Below are 19,534 nucleotides of genomic sequence, written 5' to 3'. Positions count from 1 at the left end.
CACTGGGTGTTATGCACAAACAATGAATCATGGAACACTTCATCTAAAACTAATGATGTAATGTATGGGGATTAACATAAGAATAAAAAAAAAAGATAGTATGGAACTGGCATAGGGATAAACATATAGCTTAATGGAAACAGAACTGACTGTTCAGAAATAACCATCACATTTTTGGTCAGTTGATTTACTGCAAAGGTGCCAAGACAATTCAAGGAGGAAAGAACAGTCTTTTTAATAAATGGTGCTAGGAAAACTTAATATCCACATGTAAAAGAATGAATTTGGATCCTCACCTCAAATCATACACAAAAATTAAGTCAGAATGGATCATACGGCTAAATATTAAGAGTAAAATTATAAAATTCCTGAAAGAAGCACAGGATCACATCTTTGTGACCTTGGATTAAGCAATGGTTCATAGATATGGCACCAAGAGCAAAAGTGACAAAAGAAAAAAAGCAGATAATTGGATTTCATCAATATTAAAAACTCTTGGGCATCAAAGGATACCATCAAGAAAGTAAAAGACATTCCACAGAATGGGAGAATATATTTACAAATCATATATCTGATAAGACAACCCAATTAAAAACTGGGCAAATTATTTGAATAGACATTTCTCAAAAAAAAGACATACAAATCACCAATAAGCACATGAAAAGATATTCAACATCATTAGGTAAATGCAAATCAAAACCACAATAAGATACCATTTCACACCCACTAGAATGGCTAAAATAAAACAGAATATGTTAGAGAATGTGGATAAATTGAAACTCTTATACATTCTAGTGGAATACAAAACGGTTCAGCATTTTGGAGTAGTTTCGCCGTTCCTTAAAATGTCAAGGATAGAGTACCCATATGACCCAGTAGCCACTCTTAGAGACCCAAGAGAACTGAAAAACGTATGTTCACATAAAATCTTATACATGGATGTTCATAGCAGCATTACTCACAGCAACCAAAAAAGTAGAAACAAGCCAAATGTCTATCAACTGATGAACAGATAAACAAATGTGGTATGTCCATTCAATGGAATATTATTATTAAATCATTATTAAGTCAAACATGCAACTTGGATGAACTTTGAAAACGCTATGCTAAGTGAAAGAAGCCAGATATAAAGAACAACATATGATATGACACTATTTTTATGAAATGTCCAGAATAGGCAAATTCATAGAGACAGAATACATTAGTGATTTCCAGGGACTGTGAGGATGAGAGAATTGGGAATGACTACTAATGGGTATACCATTTCCACTGGGGTAATGAAAATGTACTGAAATAAGAGATATTGATGGTTTTACCACTTTGTGAATATATATTTTTAAAAGATTTTATTTATTTGAGAGAGAGAGAGCAGGAGCAGGGGGAGGGACAGAGGGAGAAGGAGAAGCAGACTCCCCGCTGAGCCCAGAGCCTGACAAGGGCTCAATCCCAGGACCCCAAGATCATGACCTGAGCCGACATCAGATGCTCAATGGACTGAGGCACCCCCACTTTGTGAATATATTAAAAACCACTTAATTACACACTTGAAATGGCTGAATTTCCTGGTATGTGAATTATACCCCAATTTTGTAAATGCAATTACCAAAATTGTGAAATATAGCATTACATATTGCACAGACTCCATCAACTAGCCCCCTAATTACTGAGGTTTTACTCTATCAGCATATGTCTACCTATTTACACACTGAAACGTGGAATAACCTGTCTTCAGATTTCTTTTTTTTATATAGCTCAAGTTCCCTATTTATTAATCATCTAGCTGGAGATGAAATGTAGAAGAGCCTTATGAATAATGTTAGAAAATCTGAAGCCACACAGCTTGCTTTCCAAAATTTTTCACATATACCAAATCACAGCAATGATACATTAAAATACATCTAACATACTAAATATACTTACGTTAGGAACTACATTAATTTTGAATATCTTGATTCTACTTGTTTATTAAGGGTCTTGCTTAAATTACATCAGGTGTTTTGACTTGTCCTCAACTTTTTTTTTTTAAGATTTTATATATTTATTTGAGAGAGAGAGAAACAGAGACAGAGCATGAGCAGGGGGGAGGAGGCAGAAGGAGAAGGAGAAGCACACCCCTTGAGCCCTATGCCAAGCGCAGATGCTTAACTGACTGAGCCACCCAGCGCCCCTGTCCTCACCTTTCTTGCCCACCATGTGAATCTCCAACTTTCATTTTGAGGTCAAGCATAAGGTGTTGGTAAGTTCTCTGCAAGGTAATGATCATCAGCAAGCCTTGAGAGAGACAAAGCCTCCCTCCACAACCTACAGGCATGAAAGGCATTTCCATCAGCTGTCACCATAAAGCTCTGAAGTCCTACCTATATGATGGATGTTTATCTGTCTTTTTTTCAGGAGAAGAAAACAGTAGTACGAGTTGCCCATTTTGTCTGACAAGTCAGCAATGGCCACAGACACTGAGGTTACTCGGCTTTCTCACAGCTAACATAAAAATAGCTCAGAGAGGAGACTGACAAACTCTTTAGATACCCAAGGAAGTCACACCTGAAAAGCTGCTAGTTATTAGCAGATGATATCCCTGATGCTATGATATGATGTTAATTAATTTGATCTTTCTGAAGAGGAAGGAGTATTCCCCTATTCCCCACCGTTTACATAACAATTGAATGTTTTATATTCAATTGCAGATTTGAAACTTGGGTCTCCTGGCTGCTAACCAGGTCACTACTTTCACTGAACACCTTGTGGACAGTTTAAGATGGCAGAATGATTTATTTACCACTTTAGCTTCCTTTAAAGCATTTAAAGATTTTATTTGTCAGAGAGAGAGAAAGAACGCACAAGCAGGGGGAGGGGCAGAGGAAGAAGCAGGCTCCCCACGGAGCAAGGAGCCCAATGCAGTACTCCATCCCAGGACACTGGGATCAGGACCTGAGCCAAAGGCAGCCGTTCAGCTGACTGAGCCACTCAGGCGTCCCCTTTTTTTTTTTTTTTTAAAGATTTATTTATTTATTTGAGAGAGCGAGAACGAGAGAGAGAGAGTACATGAGAGGGGGGAGGGTTAGAGGGAGAAGCAGGCTCCTCGCCGAGCAGGGAGCCCGATGCGGGACTCGATCCAGGGACTCCAGGATCATGACCTGAGCCGAAGGCAGTCGCTTAACCAACTGAGCCACCCAGGCGCCCCACAGGCATCCCCTTTAAAGCATTTAAAAATGCACAGCTTCATACTAGCTAAATCGAAGCTCAAAACCTCATTCCATGGGGCACCTGGAGCATGCAACTCTTGATCTTGGGGTCATGAGTTCTAGCCCCTTATTGGGCACAAAGTTTACTTTACACAGACACACACACACAGACACACACACACACACACACACACTTTTTTTTTTTTTTTAGGATTTTATGTATGTATTTGACAGAGAGAAAGATAGCGAGAGCAGGAACACAAGCAGGGGAAGTGGGAGAGGGAGAAGCAGGCTTCCCGCTGAGCAGGGAGCCCGATGCGGGGCTCGATCCCAGGACCCCCGGATCATGACCTGAGACGAAGGCAGACGCTTAATGACTGAGCCACCCAGGCGCCCACACACACTTCATTCTATAAACCTAGTTGAGAGAACTAAACTGTAAATACCGATTAGTGGAGGTCAGAGGTTGCATTCTTTGTTTATTCCACAATAAATAAACTTATTCAATGTGCATTCCTTCTTTTTAGTCTGAATTAGCACCCTCTAAAGCTCTTACCAGGCTGTCTTGCTCTGGATCTTTCCCTTGATTTTGCAAACATTCCCTTGTGTAATCAGAGCTTCATGGTTCCATTTCACTTTGTTCAAAGTGTCTACGCACAGACCCTCACCTTTGCCAAACCCATACCATTCCTCTCTCCTGGAACCACAGCCCAGCCACAATCCCCAGGCCTCCTGTTTCTTTAGGGATAGAATAGACAATATTCAGAATTAACAATAGCAACTCTTTATACTCGAGGCAAAATGGTCATTAATCCTCTTGCTGACCTTTGTTGGATGTCAGCTATTGTGTAGGCAAGAATATCCAGGATACTTAAAATTGTGTCTAGCCGTTTGTACTAAATAGGAACTTTATTTTGTATGTATAAAAAGAATAAAGAGAGGTCTCTTTACCCTTGGCTTCTCATAGTTTTACAGAAAATCACATTAAAGAAGGAAATACTCTTTTATTTTCCCAAATTGATGATAATTATCCCCACCAGTACCTTGTATTCTTCGAAAGAATACACAAAAACAAAATAAAGTACACCTTGTAACTCTCTGATATTGCAGGGATATAGGAGGATTAAAAAAACATATGACTACAGAAACATCTTAAGACAATGAAAGAATTATACAAACATAAAGGAATATTGTTAATTTAGCATTACTTGAGGTTTTAATCTCCTCATAATGCCAGTTGCCAAACCCAATGATCAATCAAATCGTGTGGCAAATCTGGGAGAAAAATCTGGGAACACAGGGAACATCTGGTTGAAATTTCTTGCCAATGGGTGAGAAACACTCTTGTCATAGCTGAAAGTTTTTGTGCTAATTCGATTCTAAATTATTCCATTTTATTGAAGAAGCATTTATGAAGCGTCCTCTGCACCAAGCACTGTGATCACGACCAAAGATACTCAAGTGCAAAAGTGCCTTGAACATAATCCCAAGTAGTTCACAGTCTAGTTATTGAGGCCTGCCAACCAAAAACTGTAAATATGTGAAGGAGATATAACAGGGATATGGAAGCAATTAATTCTGAATCGGGGGTCAATTATAAAGAGGGAAGCATAACAGCCATTTATAATTATAAGTTAATGTGCTATGTCTCTCTGGGATATTTCTAATTATGAAATGAAGGACTCTATCTTCTGTTAATAGAATTTCCAATGTCTGTAAAATCTTAATGGAAAGGATTTTTATTTAAACACTGAAGATTGAATATATGAACTCATCTATTATATCTCCAGGAACCCCCCTCCAAAATTACTGTAAAGGATTTTAATAATATTCATAAATCTCCAAACACACAGAAAATAGAAGACATGACAACAGACAAGAAATATCTAAATATTGAGAGACTGAAAGCAGATGGTCTAGTGCTATGTGAACTAGCAGATCAGAGATCCCTCAAATTTATACATCAAAAGAAAGGAAGCCAATTTACAAGAGAAAGAGATCATAAAATGGATGCAAATGGTGTCTCTCACCATGAGACATACAGAAAATTTCCAAATACAGTATTGGTTGAAAGTCTGTATGAAAAGAAATCAGACCCTCAGATCCCATCCCCCATGTTATATGACTAAGCAACCTTTCTTTCCCTTCCATGTCAGAAGACTGAAGATTTATTCTCAAGGGGCAGAACCATACAGAACCCACAGGTGGGGTCATCAAGCACAGATGGGAGAAGGGGGAGACGCCATACTGAAAATAGGAGGACACCCTATAGTGAAAATTGAAAGAAACGTTCTTAAAAACTATCAAATAGAAAAGACAAATTTCTTTCAAATAAATGTCAATTATATTGTGTGGGTTTAACATTATTAATGATAAATACCTGAAGACAATGGAGAAAAAAATTTCAAGTATTGACTGTCCAGTTTGACAATTCTTAATTGTCAAATTGGAATTTTATGTCAGCATGAAAAGTCATTCAAGTGAAATGAAATAAAGATATTTTTAGACATGAAATGAAGTTTAGAGTTTCATTCTCATAAATCAGTACTGAAAAGAACTACTACAGGATGTACTTTAGGAAGAAGCAAAAACAGCACACAGAGAGGAAGTGAGATGCAACTGGGTAAATTTATGTAACTGCAGAAATAAAAAATAATTGACTTTCTTTGCTTCAATTAAGTGAAATTAAAGTTAAAAACAACATTAAAGAAGGTGAGAAACAGTGTTTAATGACTAGTTAGGTTTGTTCAAGGCCCCATCTCATATGGGAAAGTATAGAGATACCGTATAACTTTAGCTAATTTACAGAACTTAATTAACTTTATTTTTTTTTTCAATTCTCATGTATTTTTGGCTCTTGGGGCAATGTCATCATTTCAATATGGAAAAAAAAAAAGTTAGTTCAACACAAAATAGAAATTTGAAGGGTAGGATTGGACAAAACCAAGGGTGGGGAGAGGAAGGGAATAGCAAAAGGAAGAGATAAGATACTGCCAAAAGACGAAGGGTCTCCTTGTCCCCTCTCTGGAGGAATAACTCCAATATTCAGGTGGCAGTACACACCTTTCCATATATACACAGCAGGGCTGGGTTTTTGTTAAGAAAAGGGGGGGAATCGACTTTCTGGGGGTTTTGGGAACAAGGCCAGTCTCTCTTCTCCCTCTTGGCCCCCTTCTCTGACCAGGGGAAAAAGATGGAACCCAACATGTGAAGGAGGTAAAGTGGGAGAGGGAAGGATGGTACTTGACAGAGTGGGGGCAAACCCCTGCAAAGGAAACAGCTTGGAACAGAGCTTGGAAGAAGACTAAAAATGGAGATAATACTGTTAACACCTCCCCTGAAGCTGAGAGAGGAGCAGGGAAACACCTGGAAATTAGGACTTCAATAGCCTGGATCCCCCTCTCCAAAACTGCTCTAGAATGGAAAACCCTACCCCTTCCTTATAGGTACCGCTACCTGCTATGAGGTGGCTTGGTTTCCTTTCCCCTGGGCTACCACATGGATGGTGGCCATCAACTGGGTTTGCAGTGCGTGGTTCTAAAGGGGATCCAATGAAACCCAGCTTCCTGGAGAATTATCTTAAAAACCAAGGGAAATATCAAATGGACAGAGGGGAGAAGGGGGCACCAAAAGGAAATACAGGGTCACCCAGAAGGGCAAAAATCTAGGTTTCCCAGAGTGGAAGAGAGGAGACATTTAACAAAAATAAATATTTACTGAGTGCCTATTATGTGCCACGCACTGTCCTAGGGCCCTCCACTCCAAAAAAGGAAAACAAAAACAAAACAAGATAGAGGAGGGAAATGCAAATTCTGAGGGACAGGAAAGGGGCAGTTGAGGAAGAAGGCTGGGGAGCTGAGAAGCCTGAGGTGATGGTGCTCTGCCTTAGGCCTCTTCTTCTGCGGTGGCATCCTGGTACTGCTGGTACAAGGTCATTCCTGCTGCTCTCAGCTTCAGTGAACTCCATCTGGTCCATGCCCTCACCTGCATACCAGTTGAGATGACCTTGTGCCGGAACATGGCCATGAACTGGCAGACATCATGTTCTTGGCATCAAAGACCTGCCAGGTGAGTTTGGGCACAGTGAGGGCCCCACACCACTGGCTTCCATGGCTGGTCAGAGGGGCAAAGCCAGGTACGAAGAGGTGGAGATGCAGGAAGGGCACCAACTTGAATGCTGGCTTGTGGAAGCCAGTGCTGAGCTGACCAGGAAATGGAGGCAGGTGGTGATGCTGCACATGGTGGCTGAGACCAGGTGGTTCAGGTCCCTTCAGCGGGATGTGGTCAGCTTAATGGTGTGGAAGCCGAAGTCCTAAAGGGCCCAGTTGTCCATGCAGTGGGTCTCATCTGTGTTCTCTACCATCTAATGAACAGAGAGGGTGGTGTCGTAGGGCTCAGCCACAGTGTGGGACACTTTGGGTGAGGGTACCACCTGAAGGTGTTCATGATGTGGTCTTGCTGATGAGCAAGGTGCCCGCTCTGGAGCCTGTGCCCCCACCCAGCAAGCGGCTCCAGTGGAAGCCCTGCAGGCAGTCAGGGCTGTCTGCCTCCTTCTACACCACATCCAGGACTGAGGCAACCAGCTTGGCCACTCTACAGAGCGGCCCATGGCCTGCCCCAGACTTACCAAAAACCAGGTTGTCTGGTCTTCACATCTGGCCAAAAGGACCTGAATGAACAGAGTCCATAGCCCCAGGTTCTAGATCCACCAAGGCAGCCTCAGGAACATATCTGCCACCTGTAGCTTCATCATAATACACAGAGATGTAGTCCAGCTGCAGGTCACTATAGGTAGGTTCCAGCAGGGTCGATCCTATGCGCATCACTGATTACCTCCCAGAACTTGGCACTGATCTGGTTGCCGCACTTACCAGCCTGGATGAGCAAGACTTCTTCATGGTTAAAATTTATTTTATTTTTTTTGTTCGCCTCACGGTTTGTATGGGGCAAGAAGATAATAGGTAATTCTTTTTTTCTATGCTGCTAGTCACAGGCTGGAAGGATGGGACGTGCCCCAGAGGCAGAAGGTTTGAACACAGAAGCAGGAAGTTTCTGAGAGTGGAACTTAACTAACTTTAAAGATTTATCTTTAAAATGCACTAATGCTTTGTGCTTCTGAAATATCGGCAATGTTTTATTTCTTTTTTAAGAGTTTATTTATTTATTTATTTTAGAAAGGGGGAGAGGCAGAGGGAGAGAGAGAATCTCAAGCAGACTCCACTCTGAGGTCACAACCCCACCTGGGGTTCCACCCAGGACCCCAAGATCATGACCTGAGCTGAAATCAAGAGTCTGAAGCTTAATCAACTGATCCACCCGGGACCCCCGACAATGTTTTATTTCTTGTATGTGAGTTACGTGAATGCTCAGTTTGTGACAAATTCACTTTTTTGTGTGCAATTTTCTATATGTATATTACACTTCAATATTTTTTTAATTAAGGAAAATTTTTTAAAAATAATAAAAAAATAATTAATAATTTCCAATCTGGCAGAGGGGAAAAACAAAGGAATTTTTAAAAATCTATAAGCCAACAGAGGTAGAAATGGTGGGGTTAAAAAAAGTAAGCAAAGAAAAAATTATGTTAAGTAAATAGCACAAAATACGATGAAAGAAATTAATGCAAATAGGTCAGCACTTACAGTAAACATAAAATTAAGTAATCTTTTAAAAGATGCTACTATTTATTGGATTTTCTAAAAACAAACAAACACCTCAGCTACATAATATTTAGAAGAAGAATATTTAAATTACCAGAGAGAGGTTGAAAACACATCTTTGGGGGAAAAAAAAAGATTCACTAGATATATTTCTATCTGAGTTAGCCATACTAATATTGGGGGGAAATTAAATTTAAGACAAAAACATGAGACAAGATAAAATAGTTCCAAGGACAAATAATATTAGGATATTTTTAATAAACTTCCTTTAGAAATGGATAAATCAAATAGAAAAAAGGATAAAAGAAAAAATAAGATAAAAATTTAAATACTGTATCAAAAAGCTTGATCTTAAATAATTCTGCTCCCAACAGAGAATATGTCCATCTTTATACCATATATTAAACATTCATAAAAATTTGTCAGGTACCATATATGTTATGAAGAAGATTCCTATTCAATAAATATTAAAGAACTATTCCCATATAGTCCAGGTTCCCTGATCACAATGGGACCGAATTAGAAATCAAGCATTACCTCAAAGTTTATAAGAACAATTATTTTAATAATAATAACCACCTCTACCACCATCAGATGCCTAAAGACAGAATTTAATCAATCCACGGGTTTAAAGAAATAATGTTGGAAATTACAAAATAGGTTGCAATATAAGAAAATAATGCTTATCAAATTTATATTGTAAATGATAAATATCATAAAATGAATTTCTTCAAATCAAGGATCAAAGAGGAAAAACAGAGTAAATCCAAAGAAAGAAGATGAATACACACAAAAAAAGAATAAAAAATAATAAAATAGGAAAAGAGAGATGATCAGCAAACACAAAATAAGAGAAAACTGAGTAATAAACAAACCTCTAACAATCACTACTACATGGAAAAAATATTCACAGCAAAATCATTAATCAGAATAAAGGGAGACAAAATATAACCCTCAAAGCAACAATGCACTAAGAAACTCTCAGAAAACCATGAATATGTATACCCCTAGCAACATCACTTCAAAACACAAAAGCAAAAATAATTACAAGGAGAAATCAACAAGATCACAATCATAGTGGGAGTTTTTTGTTTCTTCTCTTTTTTCTTAAACATCTCACAAAAGCTGGTAGATCAACCTGGGAAAAAGTTACATATGAGGATTTTTTTGTTGTTGCTGTTAATTTTAGGGTGTTTTTTGGGGGGTGTATGTGTGTTTACTTTTAATTAATGGAGAACTTAAATTAACATTTTCTATGAAAACATTGTAAGCTAGTCATATACAGGCATAGAAAAATTGACCAAAAAAGGCAAAGAGAAAATGCAAAAGCAGAAGCAGATAGAGAGATGGATAGATAGAGAGATATGAATGACAAACACCAGCTCAGTGTATTTGTAATCTTGGAGAGGAAAGGATGGAAATTGGGTTTTGAATGGATACAAGGAGGCTTCAATCCTTATCTTCAATATTTCTTTGTTTAAAAATAAACCAGAAGCAAATATGTAAAAGCATTACAATTTGTCAAGTATTAGCATCAGTTTTAAGCATATTCTTCACATTATTCTCTGCATTACAGTATGTGTGAATTATTTTATGAACAAAACAAATACATGAGTATAATGGCTTGTGGTATACCTGTTATGAAGTGGGAATTATTGAGATTTATTTTTCAAAGATCAGTGCTCCCAAGTAAAAGACTATATATGTGTATATATACTTTCACAAAATATAGCACATATAAAGACTATATATATATGTATAAAAGACTATATATGTTAACACTTTTATTTAGAACTACCTTCTTTCCATATATATGAGGACAGTGAGATACTATGGCAGCAACCATACAGAGTTGATGTGTACCCTCAGGTAGTTATGGCACTATAGTAACTGTAAACAGTCTCACTACGGGATCCCAATCAACAACTTGGGTATGGGATCAGGATCCAGTGCCTAACAGTTGACAGAGCTGAGCAGGGTGTGAGGACTGGATCCCAGTCTACCAGGACTGTATCCTCTTCATTGGGATTAGGAAGCATAAATCCAGCATGTGTTGGGTGCATCAGTATTCTTCATCCTCAATCCCAATGCTTCAGAAGAGGCTCATTTCATATTTAGTTCCAGGATTGAACACATGACCCAGATCTGGCCAATCAGAGTGCCACATTCCTTCACACCCACTCAATGGCCCTTGGATATGCACATGATTCAAACTGTGCCAATTAAAGCCTCCCCCAGGACTGCTGCTAAAATTGTCAAGGAAGAGGATGAATCCTATCTAGAAGCCATGAGTACTGAAAGGCTATGAATAGTTGAAACTTCTGGTGATCATCTTTTCTATTATCTGGGAAACCTAACCAGGAAAGAGAGGGCAGGTTTAAAGGGAACAATGCTGAGAGGAGAGGAAGTCCATTGTCCCCTTGTATTTTTCTGATAAATGAGCATTGATTCTCTTTTTGACTTAAGCTAGTTTTCATGAGTTTTTGTCACAAGCAAAAGGGTCCTGGCCCTATTATCCCAGTCATAAAAATCAGGCAAAAACCCTAGTGCTAGCTAAATAAAGATTTTCAAGGCCAATGAATGTGCTGATGTAAGAGTAGGCTTACGATCCCAGGACAGTGATAGATTTTTCAGGGTCATTCATACCTGCTTAACTTTGTGATCAATGGCATACACCTTTGGGGCAGCTAGCAGAATGAAGGTGCAGCCTGTAGCAATGAAACTGGGATTTTTTAATTGTGTGACTACCTAGCCTGAGTATTAGACCCACAGTCTCATCCTCTCTAGGACAGCCCACTAGGACAAACTGAGCTCCTCAGCCCAAAACTGAGACATTATCCTGCAGAACTTATAAAATCAACATGGGAACAACCAGTGAAGAGGGGAGAATAATACTCAACAATCACCTTTCTTTAAATACAAACATTAGGGAAAGGACAAGATGACCTACAAAACTACTGCTTCTGAGAAGCATCTCCTAAGAGAAGTAAAACCAGAGAGTAAACTTGATGTCCCAGTGACAAGTACTATCCCAGAACCTGAACTAACTTCTGAAGGAAAAACTTAATAAACAGAGTAAAAGGTGATGCTTCCCCCACTCACCTCCTGTCTCAATGTCTCAAGAGCCAGGATGCCAGTGAACACCAAAGGTTCTGAGAATAAGGAGCAACCATTCTGAGAGTGGGGAGGTTTGGGGAATGGTTTGTGGTTCCAGAGAAAGAGGGAAGAGGAGGAGAAAACAACAGAGTGTGAACGAAGCAGTGAAGAGGGAAGACAAGGGTCCTAGGAGGCCAAATGCAGGAGGGGACAAAGGCCAACGGGGTTTTTGAGCACAGGCCTGTAAAGGAAATAATCTGGAAAGCTTTCTTTCGTGGTACCCAGGGTGACTACCATCTATCAACAAGCCCTTGGATTGAGTCTACAATGTTCAGGAATGTTTCTCTGAGTGATTTGCAGCAACAAGTGAAGTGAACAGTTTCGCATGTGGATAAATATAGTGTAGAAACCCACGGCATTACAGAAGAAAGTGTATACACTCAGGAGATCATGAGAACTTAAGCCTTAGGAAATCTTGGAAATATCAAGAGACTTTAAAACTTCCACAATTAAGGAGGGTGGGCTCAAAGCACTCTTTTCTGTTTCTCAAGGGGCCATGAGACTCCCCCTGACAAAAGATCATCCTGCTCTATAGATGATGCCATTGTCCCTTGGCGTGTCCAAGTCACCCTGGGTTTCTCACTCTCCCCTGCCACTCACATTCTGCCAGTCTGTCTTCTTCCATGTGTCCTCTAAACATCTCTCAATGTCCTCCCCTCAAGCTCTTTCCTCCCCAAATACTCCTCTTCTTAGCTTGATGACTCTAATCCAATCACTGTTCAGGTATCCTGTCTCAGAGGAAGTTTCCCTGGACACTCAGACTGAGCAAACTATCCTTCTCCTATATCCCTACACAACCTGGATCATATTCCATAGAATCTGTACCAAGTCATAATGAAACCATCTTTCTGTGTCTCTGACTCCTCAGCACAGCGTAAACTGTGAGGAGAAAAAAATTATATTTTTGTATAACCACAGTGCTAGACAAAGAGCCTAGAAAAAGTATATGCTCAAGAGAATTCTGTCAAAATGAATACAATGGAGTTGAATTCAGTGAGGGTGATGATACTGTGATCATCCACATCTCACAGAAGAGGAAACTGAGGCTCAGAGAAGTTACAGAGCAATTCAACCACAGACCTGGAGCTTGTAAGTGATGGAGATGTGGCTTGAACCCAGATCCTCTTATCCCAAAGTCTATGCTATTTTAACACAGCAGATGCCTCCATGAAACAGGGTATTTCAATATTCTTTTTACTTGCAGGATTTCAATCTAATCTTGAGGTCACTTAACTAGTTTGCAATCAGTTTCCTTATGTATAACCCACTGATAAAACCAGTAAGGCTAAATGACAGTCACCAAGATAAAGAGGCAAACTGCAAATCCTGGAATTGGACTTCTAGAATACGGTGTTCTCATGCAGATAAATAAAAAGGATCGGCCTGTAGAAAAATCCACCCCAACTTATCCAAGTTACAAAGTCATCCAAATGCAAAAATTTCCCCACAGCTAACCAGATAGCTCATGATATCTCATGACTTCCTGGCCCTGTGAAAGGCAAAATCTTTCAGAGACTGCAAGAAAAAATAATAATAATAAAAGAAAAGAAGAGGAACCCGTTGGTATAACTGAGAAGAGGGTTACAAATGGATTCATCAGAGGAAATTGCTAAAATGCCTACAGGTGTGAGAGGTCCCATATGTTCACTCTACTCAGGAATCCTTCAGGGAAAAAAAATTAAGTTCTCAGAGCAAAGGCAGTCTGCACCCACTCCACGGATGATGAAAAGCACCCAGACCTAATTACTGCATCTGGAGTGACTTCTCAAGTGTAAAGACAACAGAAAGTCTGAGATAAGAAGGGAGGCTGCGCGCTGTCGCAGGTGACTTGCACAACAACGGGCCCTCAGGAGTGCCTCACGCTGAGCCTTTTGAGACACCACAACAAACTGGAGTAAAAAGCCCTTGTTTTTGTGTTGTTTTTTTATTTATTTTCCCCATGCTTACTCCCTAAACTTTCTTTTAAGTGTATTATGTAGATCATTGATCTAAAAATACCACCCAGGGCACCTGGGTGGCTCAGTAGGTTAAGCATCTGCCTTTGGCTCAGGTCATGATCCCAGAGTCCTGGGATCCACTCCTGCCTCAGACTCCTTGCTCAGCAGGGAGTCTGCGTCTCCCTCTGCCCCTCCCCCCCACTGCTCAAGCTCGAGCTCATGCGCGCTCACTCTCTCTCTCTCTCTCTCTCTCTCCCCCCCGCAAAAATAAATAAAATCTTTTTTATGAAGTAAGAAAAGAAAGAAAAAGAAAACACACCCAACAATCAAGAGGAGCTCCAAAGGCAGACAGGATTTCCCTACCTTCCTTGACATCCTTAAACGTGACATGTGCACCTGCTGTTAGTAAAATCTAGACCAGAGGTCAACACATCTTTTCTGTCCAGGACCAAACAGTAAATATCTTGGGCCTTGTGGGACTGACCATCACTCACAACTATTCAACGTTGCCACTGTAGTGAGAAAACAGCCACAGACATTATGGAATGAATGAGCATGGCTGTGTTCTGATAAAACTTCATTTATAAAAATGACCTGCAGGCCAGATTTGGCTCACAGGCTATGATTTGCTGACTCTGATCTAAACCACAACAGGCCAGGTATGTGATATATCTAGATCATCTATGCCACTGTTCCTTCTGGTTAAATTCTCTGCTTCAAAGTACTTGCTCATTTTTATGCTTTCTGGCTCATTCATGAAAGTGTAGGGAAAAAGGGACAACTCACTAATAGTCACATCAAGTAAAATGATATATGTGGAAACATTTTGGAAAATCTTACAAATGTAGGGCATTAACATCAGTACAAACAGATCCAACCAGATTTGACTAGAGTTCATTCATTCACTGTTCACTGATAAGCATTATTTTTAAGTGTATGTCAGATGTCAGGTTCTGGGCTCAACCCTGAAGAACAGAAAAAAAAAAAAAAAGGTCCTTTCCATTAAGGATTTTTGTTCTAGCACAAAAGAGCAAAAAACCAGGGCAATGTGGCACCACAGGCCCAATGACATAGCCAGATAATGCTTTCCACTATCCCAGAGGTACTGTCCTTTCTCGATTTCCTTTGTCACACATCCTTCTCCCCCCGCCCTGCCAGTCCTTCTGCTATTAAGGCTAGTTAGTCCAACAGGCTGAAGATCAGTACTCCAGGGAATGAGAGAACAAAGAAAGAGCTCAGCTTTTTAAATCCACTGTGAAATGGCAGTATCGCAAGCCAAATTTCAAGCAGAAGAAAACTTACTACAGAAGTTTGGTCATGTCTTTCCCCCCGAATCAAGAACAAATGCTTGGAAGACTAACTATATAGAGAAGGAAGGATGAATATTTGATGTCAGGGAAATTTCTGCTACAAAGGAAGAAGAAAGCCCTCTCAATGCTTGGGAGAGACGTTCAAGTAAGATGAACATCTCCGCATTGTTGGAACAGGTCCAGCAGAGAAGGATGATGAGTTATCCAGTCATGTGAAGGAAGGAGGGTGTGCATCTAGAGATAAGAGGAACAGGGGCAAAGAGAGGAGGGAAGGAGGGGAGGGCAGAGGAGGGTGGGAAGATTGCAGAGAGGAGAGAAGAGGCTCTGCTCTACATCTTGTGGACGGTGTTGTGGGCGGCTGGATTGGGGGGCCGCCTTTGTGACCCCCGCATATCTCACCTGAGGCCCGCATCAGACTCTTATTTCTGACATTACCTTATCATCATGTCCCCCTCGAACTTCAACTGATCCATCTCCCTGGCTCAATCTTTGGCTGGACTTACAAGTCTAGAGCTGGGTCAGCTCCTTAATAAGAAGTGAACATCATTTGCAGGCTGGAAATGGACTTCACGTCTTGGCAGCAATCTTGGGGTTGGGGGAAAGGGAAGTGCTTTTCAGTCGGGGTGGAGCGCATGATTGCTGGATTACAACACAGAATATATATCTTCTGGTGACTTCCCAGCTGCAGAATCCTGGCTGCAATTAGAAACCTATATGTCTAGTCATTTTATCATTTTTATACATTTAGGAGCTCAAGTGTTTGCTCTAGCAGGCTGCAGCTGGCTGGCTGTCAAGTCCCAGCTGTTGTTTAGCTGAAACACCACAACTATAACTGTGGGCCAATATGACCGGAAACCAAATTGGGGAGGGAACAAAAAAGCTCAGGATTAGTTAAAGATGTTTCATGTTCTCATCCTTTGCTTCAAGCAGGTGTACCCCACTCACATGGAGGAAGGCAAAGGAGGGTATTTGAAACCCATCCAGACACTTCTGAGAACTCTTTAATGAAACAGTCATGCCCTGCAAACCAGTGTTCTCTCAAGGATTACTCAGGTCCAACAGGTACCATGCCATCAGGCTGGCTTCTGGCTTTCTCCACTTCCCAGGGGTCACCCGGTCAGGGACTTGATTCCAGATTAGTAAGTTTGGCTGCTTAGAGAAGGAATAAACACAGCATTCAACATTGGGAGGCAGTGTTGTTAGATGAGTCCTTGGACAACTGTAGGAAAAATAATATTAATCCTGCAAAAAAAAAAAATATTAATCCTGCAGTTGGGTCCTTCATAGCTGAGATCGAGGGGCTACACATTAGCCTTGCTATCTGACACTATGTCTCCTTGCCAACTAAGCCTTCAGCTCCTCTTGGGTTGGAGCCATTTTAAAAAACCAGGGGGCCTTGTCTTTACAAATTTTTAGCTCATTTCATCGCTAAAGACACCTGGGTTTCTAAGAAGTGTCTTTATGAGATACATATTCTGCATTGATCCAGCATAGTACAAAATGTTTGCGATGAGCCTAGAATGCCACACACTGTTAATTATGATGTCCGCCATCATGCTGTTCACTGGTACTAGAGTCAACTACACTGTCAGCACCCAGTGTTGGGGCTTCACTTCAGCTGTCACAGGGCTGGGGAGAACCTGCCTTTGGAGGAAGAAAACTCCTTTTTCAAGCAAAGAGCTGCAATAGTAAAGGAGAAGATTTCAGGCAGACTGAATTTGCGTCTGGAAAAACGTTGTACCAGGTAGCCACCCCCTAGCAATGTGACCTCTCCATTCTCTCATTTCTGATTACAGAATGCCTTCTGGTGCCAGTTCTAGAAGGTCAGGGAAGACTGCAGATCAGAGCAAGGCAGAGCTAGCAGGCCCAAGGGCTAATAGAGTGGTTAAAACCACAGAGCACTGGGTGACTACTGATCCTGGCCAATCCATGAAAGGGGTGAGCAGTATCACTTGAGTCCTATGGCTTAACATGGCATGAAGATAAACTTCTAGCAGGCTATGCAAAGACAAGAATATGGAAAGCTATTCAGGGAGGACTGTCATTTAAGACTCCAGCTGGGAACTAGGCCACTAGGTAAAGATACCGTCAAAGGTCAGAACCAGAGTGCAGAGATCCAAGGTGAATAAAAGCACTGACAGGACTAGGGTAAAGAGAGACAGGCGTAGTTGAGATCCAGGTCTCTACAAGCAGGGAGACATAGGAGGGAGAATGAGCATTTGAATCCCAAAGATACATGGATAGTAATTGCATTGACCAATGTCTTGCTGATAGGAATAACGTTGAGAAAACAAGGTTATAATAAAAGACTCTGAATAATGTTAAATGGTATTCTCACAGCTCTCCTCAGGTTCTTTCCCCCCGTACCAACTATATTTACTCCATTTATCTCTTTCATTCATGCAGCAAACTTATGCCTTCTGTGGGAAATGGACTGTGCTAAGTGCTCAGGTTCCAGAGCTGAATGGACAGAGTCTATATCTGCAATATCTCACCACCCTGCCAACAAGGCAAACTTATACATGATCATAATAAAATGTAACAAGTATGATGATGTGATCAACAAAGTGCAAGTAGGGAAGAATGACTTTTACCTCAGTGGGAGACAGAAGAAGTGGGGTGAGTTAGGAAAGATTTTACGAAAGGAGTGACTTGAAGACACAGGGAGCAGGTCAGATTTAGCCCGTGGGCCACCGTGTGCCAACTCTTGATACATATTAAACTGCATTTAATTTTCATTCCAGGTACAGATTCATCCATTCAAAATTAATTCTTCTTCTGCATTTATAGTAGAGAATTCAATAACCACTCAAGGTAGTTTTACAAGATCACCAAAGACAGAGTCTGAGGATTGCAGAGAGGTGCCTTTATCCAGCTTGCACAGAGAAGTAAACCTTTCCCCCAAAAGCCTGTATAGCTCAAAACTGAGTTTTTCTCTGAGAATTACTTCTTTCAGACCCCAAATCTGCCCTAGCCTTGGTCACATCCCTTCCCTGGGGGTAACCTACAAGATCTTCTATATGGGAATGGAAAGGTTTGGCCCCCTATCCTCTGGGCTCTGAAGAGCATCTCAGCTGCAGAACAATCTAAGGAACCAAATGAGGCCTCTGTTGCTACTACCTTGTAGCTCATCCTGCCCTCTGCCCATTCCTTGGGTGTTGATCCTGAGCACACTCACCAGTAAACTTCCTGCCCACAGATCTCTCTCTCAGAGGCTGCTACCCCAGGGAACTCAACCTAAGTCCCCTTCTTCTTGGGGGCCACTCTTGTCTTCTTTAGTTCTTCAAACATACCACATTCTCTTCCTACCACAGGGCCTTTGAACATGCTATTCTATCAGACTGGACTGCACCTGCACCATCACTGCCTCTTTGTCATCCTTCTCATGTCAGTTCATGTATCTCCTCCCAGGAGAGAAGTTACTTTCCATCAGAAATCATTACTCTTGACTCAGAACACTTACTTTAGTTTGCATGGAAACTATCTCTATCTTGCTCCCATTATATTCCCCATCCAAGTCCTTGGCATTCAGTAAACCTTTGTTGGATAACTGGACCTAACACCTCCTATAACCACCATATTAAATACAATGTATCATGAAATGCTCAACTGCAATCTCAATTTTCTAGAACAATACTATTTTTTTGTGCTTGTCCCGAGCATGCTGTTAGCAGGTCCAGGCAAAAGTCTGACAGGATCTTCGATATGTCAGCCAACACCTTGCTCAAAAACTTGGCCCAGGCCGCTTTGCCCATTGCCATGCCCTTGGCCTCCCGTGTGCTCTGCTCTGCTCTTTGTGAGGGCTTCTCAGAGACCACTGAGGTTCAGCGTTAGTGGCTCCTACTGCATCACAAGCCAATAGCAGGTGGAAACGTACAGGAACAGAGGTTCCCAAGTGAGCTGAGGGGTGTAGGGAAGGTGAGGCAAACTGGAAAAATCTAGGAGGCGTGTCAGACCTTTTCAGTCACCTTGCATGTTCCTTACCTAGCTTCACCCAGAGCTTTGAAAATGTTCTCAGAGCAACCACGCCAGGTGGGGAGCACAGTCGTTGAGGAAACAGACCCCAAGAGAGGGGGAGAACTTGGGAATTTCTTGAGAAGATACGGAATAAATGGCTACTAGACTGTCCTTTTGAAATGAAGCTTCTGCTCAGGCAGTACCATTTCAGTGTGCCTGGCAGGGGGGTGGGGGTGGGGTGGCGAGCTTGCATGGAAAGGTGGAAGCAACAACCCGGTTTCTATCATCGCCTGCCACGTCCCTGTAGGAATAAATCCGGGCTCAGGGCAGAC

The 19,534-nt window shown here is 41.1% G+C and overlaps 1 protein-coding gene and 1 pseudogene across 1 annotated transcript in view; both read right to left on the bottom strand.

Moving 5' to 3' along the window:
• Positions 1 to 19,534, bottom strand: part of AGBL1 (AGBL carboxypeptidase 1) — a 637,151-nt gene that overhangs the window by 321,356 nt on the left and 296,261 nt on the right. The gene's annotated exons all lie outside the window — the stretch shown is intronic.
• LOC115945094 (tubulin beta chain pseudogene) lies at positions 6,730 to 15,718 on the bottom strand (annotated as a pseudogene).

This window comes from Leptonychotes weddellii, chromosome 9, assembly GCF_054177405.1.
Source record: "Leptonychotes weddellii isolate Sample4059 chromosome 9, ASM5417740v2, whole genome shotgun sequence".
Classification (NCBI taxonomy): Eukaryota; Metazoa; Chordata; class Mammalia; order Carnivora; family Phocidae; genus Leptonychotes; species Leptonychotes weddellii.
Note: the sequence above shows the minus strand (reverse complement) of the source record. Positions and strands in the feature narration are given on the sequence as shown.